The sequence below is a fragment of the Balearica regulorum genome, chromosome 19 (genome assembly GCF_011004875.1).
Source record: "Balearica regulorum gibbericeps isolate bBalReg1 chromosome 19, bBalReg1.pri, whole genome shotgun sequence".
NCBI lineage: Eukaryota > Metazoa > Chordata > Aves > Gruiformes > Gruidae > Balearica > Balearica regulorum.
This window is the reverse complement of record NC_046202.1, coordinates 12,253,036-12,258,456: the sequence shown is the minus strand read 5'-3', so window position 1 is coordinate 12,258,456 and position 5,421 is coordinate 12,253,036.

Genomic DNA, 5,421 nt, shown 5'->3' with positions numbered 1-5,421 from the left:
AGCGACAGGGCGCAGAAGGACGCGGCAAAGACGGAGCCGGCGCAGAGCGACCCGCCGCAGACCGACCCGGCGCAGAAGGACGCGGTCGTAACCAAGACGCGGAGTATCCAAGGGCGTCTTTGGCTCGCGCTCCAACGGCCGCTGCGCGAACGCTGCCCCAGCCCGCCCCCAGCGCCGGCCCGCGCGCCGCCCGGCACGTGCCCGGCTCACGACGCGCTGCCCGCCGCCGCTCGGCCCCGGGCCCGGCTTCTCCCCGACACAGCCGCAGCCCCGTCCCTTCAGCACCCCCAGCGCCCTCAGCCCCGCCATTCCCCTCAGCTCCCCCAGCGTCCTCAGCCCCGCCATCCTCCTCAGCTTTCCTAGTCTCCTCAGCCCCGCCACCCCCCTCAGCTCCCAGTACCCTCAGTTCCGCCGTCCTATCAGCACCCCCAGTCCCCTCAGCCCTGCCATTCCCCTCAGCCTCTCCCCAGCGTCCTCAGCCCCGCCATCTCCCTCAGCTCCCAGTCCCCTCAGCCCCGCCATTCCCCTCAGCCTCTCCCCAGCGTCCTCAGCCCCGCCATCTCCCTCAGCTCCCAGTCCCCTCAGCCCCGCCATTCCCCTCAGCCTCTCCCCAGCGCCCTCAGCCCCGCCATCTCCCTCAGCTCCCAGTCCCCTCAGCCCCGCCATTCCCCTCAGCTACCAGTACCCTCAATTCCGCCGTCCCATCAGCACCCCCAGTCCCCTCAGCCCCGCCATTCCCCTCAGCCCCGCCATTCCCCTCAGCCCCGCCATCTCCCTCAGCTCCCAGTCCCCTCAGCCCCGCCATTCCCCCCAACCCCCGCTACCCCCCTCAGCCCCGCCATTCCCCTCAGCTCCCTCAGTCCCGCCGTCGCCTCGGCAGCCCCGGTCCCCCTCAGCCTAAAACCTGCAGCTCGGCACGGTCCCCCCGCCAGCCCGGAGGTGTGCGGAGGTCCCTGAACCCGAGGCGCGGAGGCCCTGCCCGCAGCCCGGCCCGCGGAAGGAGGGTAGAAAGGCGGCAGAGGGAGGCAGGGTGTCCCCACGGGGGCCGCGGCCGCACGCGCCGGCGAATGGAGGAGCGCTGCGCCGGGGGGGGGGGGGGGCTGCGGGCAGGGGTGTTCCCCGGCGGTGGCTCTGCGGTCAAACGATAGGAAATAAAGAGCCGGGTTTCACAAAAGGAATTAAATTAAATGCCTCAGAGTGATAATCTTGAGGAGAAGGTGGTGATCCAGGTGATGATTGCTGCGGATCATCCGCACTACTCCGCGGCAGCAGCACTGTGGGGGGATGCAGGTCTGCCCCGGGCCTGGCTGGACACGGGGGACGCAGTGCTGGTGAGCTGGGTAATCCTGACTTGGTGTACACGGCGGTGGTCTTCGAGATGGTGAATGCCGCTCAGGAAAGAAATTATGAAGTTAGAGGAGATGTTTGAAATGGCCAGCTTAAAGTTGACTGGCCGTTCACAAAAGGAAAAAGAAAACGAGTTTAGAACGGATTGGAAGAGGAATATTGAACAAATCAGGAATTAGAAGTGTCACATTTACCCTAAAAAACCCACATGAGTGCAGTTCTCTCCCCCCCCCCCCGAGTAAATTGGGTAGGGTTAAAATGGGATAGAAAAAATCAGCATGAAGGATATGAACTCACTTAACAGAAGGAAACACTGAAGAAGAAACCTTCAGAGGGGGGTTTATTATATAAAAAGGTAGGTAGCAAAATTGTAGGTAGTATAAAGGAGGTGTGAGCACGACTAATGGAAGACATCAAATAGAAGAAATCAAATCAGGTACTTAATCACAGGGAAACCGGGGAACTAATTGCCATGGGATGTTTTGGGTACCAAAATGTTACTTGGCTGGAAAAAAAAAATAAAAAATTAGCTATACCCACAAAGGATATAGCTTTTAAAGATGGCACTGCTTGTCCTCGAAGTGTGCACTGGTGAAGCTCAGAATTCATACCCGAGATGTACTAGTACATATCTGCCCTCACACTCTCCTCAGGGTTCTGCTGTTAGCTATGATGGAGCTCTGACTGCAGGGACTTTTCTTTTCCTAGCCTAACATAACCATTCTCAGTGTTTTAGAACAAGAATCTGCTATGAACCAAACGGGGAAGACAACCAAGGAGCTGGGGAAAGAGGAGCGTAGTGATCTCTCTCCCTCTGCTTACATCCTATCCCTGGGTCACCAGCAGTGACAGAAGAAGAAAATTTTATTCCTCTGTTTTGGCTGCCCTCAGAACAAGTAAGTAGTGAGAAGATTGAGCACCTCCTGGCCTTAAATACATTATCTTAGAGCTGTCATAAAATTTCTTAGCAAGAAGGTACAAACCCAAACCCCTTCTGTAACTGAAATCATCCTTAATGCTTTGGTTTACAGCACAGCCCCAAACCACCAAGGCATAAGAAAGTGCAGTCAGTTGTGGAAAGGGGACAAAATTGAAGCAACTGATGGGAAACTGTTCCTATTTGTAAACTGAAAGCAAAATCGCTCTGCTCTTCCGCATAGCTGAAGTGAGGAAAAAGATGTTAGACTGACTAGCTTAAATATTTTGGGTGGGGTTGCTAACAGAGTTCACCACTTCAAATTAAAGCAGACAGGTAAAACAGGAAACAGGACAAAGGAAAATGATGATAAGGAGAGATTAGATGACAATATTTTGGCCTCTTTTACAGCAGACCAGCTGATTATTTCTCTCACTCTCTGCCCGTCTTTGGCAGATTTAGCACATTTGTTATTCCAAGTCAGTAGCAACAGCAGGAAGGAGGAGAAATTTTGTCAGCATTGTCATGAAAGCTAAAATCCTGCACCATGGAAGGATGTTGCTTTACCCAAGGAATTAATGGCCTGCAATTCTAGTGAACTCATGCCGCCATCTTCCCAAGAGGCTTTGCATTTTTATTTCCTCAGTAATAATTTATTCTCTTAAGAACTATGTAATGACTGCTCAGCGTAAACAGCCAAAACTTAAGTAAAGCATACCAAATGCAAACCAGAAAAATCAAGAAAAAAAAGTCCACTTCACCAGAAACATTTTCTCAGCATTCCTGAGACTGTCATTTGCATTACTTTGACAAAATGATTTAAGGCTTCTCCTCTCTCCCTAGAGTGCAAGACGACTACGAGTACCTGGCTGGGATAGGTGAGGTTTTTACTGTATCATCCGTAACTCAGGTCAGAGCTGGCAATATGTAGTCCATAACTGAAATGCAGAGAAACTCAAAGAGCCCCTGAAGCTGAAGCCCAGAAACACAAGTCCCTCTTAGGTGTTTCCTTCAGCACTTTGAAGGAAAGTAGCTGCAGAGCAGATGACTTTTTAAAGACAGAATGATGTTTTTCATCAGCATCCAGAGTGCTACAAGCACTGGGCAGAGCCAGGTCCTGCACCTTTCAGCACCTCGCTGCTCGTGCCAGGAGACGCAACCTTACAGCAGCTGCGGCAGGAGGTACAGCGTGAAGGAAACAGCTTCGCAGCGCTCTGGCGGCGAGCGCGCTTGGCTTGCCAAGCAAGCCCGATGCTGAGAAGGGAGGTACCGGTCCCTTCAGCGCTCCCGGTAGATCTGCCTCCGAACTGTTTGTGCTTTAGGCTTAATACAGGGGCTTCCCGGAAAAACTTCTGGGGAACACCGCAAGTTTCCTCTCACTTGGAACAGGTCAATAATAACAAAATTCTTTTTCAGCAAGAAGTGTAGCAAAGTCAACAGCTGTTGGACTGCACAGAATTTACAGGAAAGGTCAGCTGACAACAGTGCCCAGCCTTTTCAGCCAGCCTTGCTGCTGCTCCTGTCTCTTTTCATGCAATTTTATCTCCCCCTCCAGCCTTCACTCAACACCTACCTTGTCACCCTTCCAGCCCCTCGCTGACGTACCGTACTCACGCTTTTTCCCCCAAACTACGATGCTCTGGCTCTGAAGAGAGCCAAGGAGCACAATGCACCCAGCAGCACGGGTTCTCTCCTCCCCGTGGCCTGAGTTTCCTTCACGCACAGCCACGGGCCTGGTCGCGCTGCTGCTGCCTCCGTAATTCAGTCACCAGTTGGGAACTGCAGTTGACTCTACTAAATCTGTTCCTCTTTAGACACCTGCCCGTTACAGGTCTGTGATGCTGCACGCCTCCCTTCTTTCAATACCACTGACTTTTAGCAAATGGTTTACTCACCGTGTATCCAAAAGGAAGATGCTGTGCACAGTGTATATCCTGCAGCTGTTAAGCCACACGTTAGTATTTATTTCTGACACAGCTGTGCCAAATGCTTTCCTTTGGCAAGTGCCTTTGCAGACAATAAAAACAGTATGTTGTCTTTCTGCAAATTTAAATGAATAGAAATATGCAATTTTTTTTACACCATGAGTGAAAATACATTACTCTCTGCCACTCTATCAGTTTTTCTAGCTTGTTTTTTTACAATATGACTACTTTGTTAGAAGGTGACAGGGAGCACTTTACAGCCTGCAGTCATGAAGAGCAGTGGCAGTTGCCAGGACGAATACTTTGTCCCGGGACATATAAACCTTGTAAATACCCCCCAAACCAAGGCTTGGGCTGCCATCAGCTCACCAGAGCACTCCACCGAGCATGGGCCAGCCCAGCAAGGTCAGGCAGCACCCAGCTTTTCAAGGCAGAGGTTGACACGGGGACTTGGAACCAACCAGGTGTTCAGTGAGAAAGAACTGCGTACAAACGCGCCAGTAAAAACTACTCTTGCGTGGGAGAGTAAAGTTGTGTGACTGGCCTAAACTTTGTGAGATTTAAGTTACATGCTGCTTTGAGCAGCTTTTTAATTCTTGTTTTAAACATACTGGAGACTGCATGCAGTATCTTAAAACTAATATGCCAAATTGTCTTTAAACTTAGAAATATAGAAACCCAAGGTACCATAAATAAATGGCAGTTCCCAAAGTTCCCTTTCACAGAAGCCTAACATTCTGGGAGAGAAACGTACTCCTCTATCTCGTGCTGAAAACCGAGCGGACGAAGCACACGGAGTGCACCCTCAGACTGCATCCTTCTTGTCCGTATCTGGCTTTACCTGTTCTCTGCTCAGCGCTCGCAGGGTTCACGAGGCCACACATCACCTTCCTGTTTTCTTCTTTCATAACCAAGGCTCAACGTGTCTCTTCACATCCCCTGCAGTTTTAGCTTTATCTATTACTGGCTGAGCAGCTGAGTAATACCAACCATCGCAAGCTTGACCGGGCTCCTCACTACACCTAAATCTTGTTTATTTTGTATTTGGCTGATATTACAGTACATCATAAGACGTTCCGGTTGTTAATTTGCTAAGAATTCATGGCAGTTGGTGCACTGATAGGGGAAGGCTTTGATCTCACTGTTTGTGCTAGGTTTAGACACATTTCAGTGCACATATAGATTACCTCAGGGAGAAAGTGTTGGCAAATTACGGCTATATTTTTTAAGTGA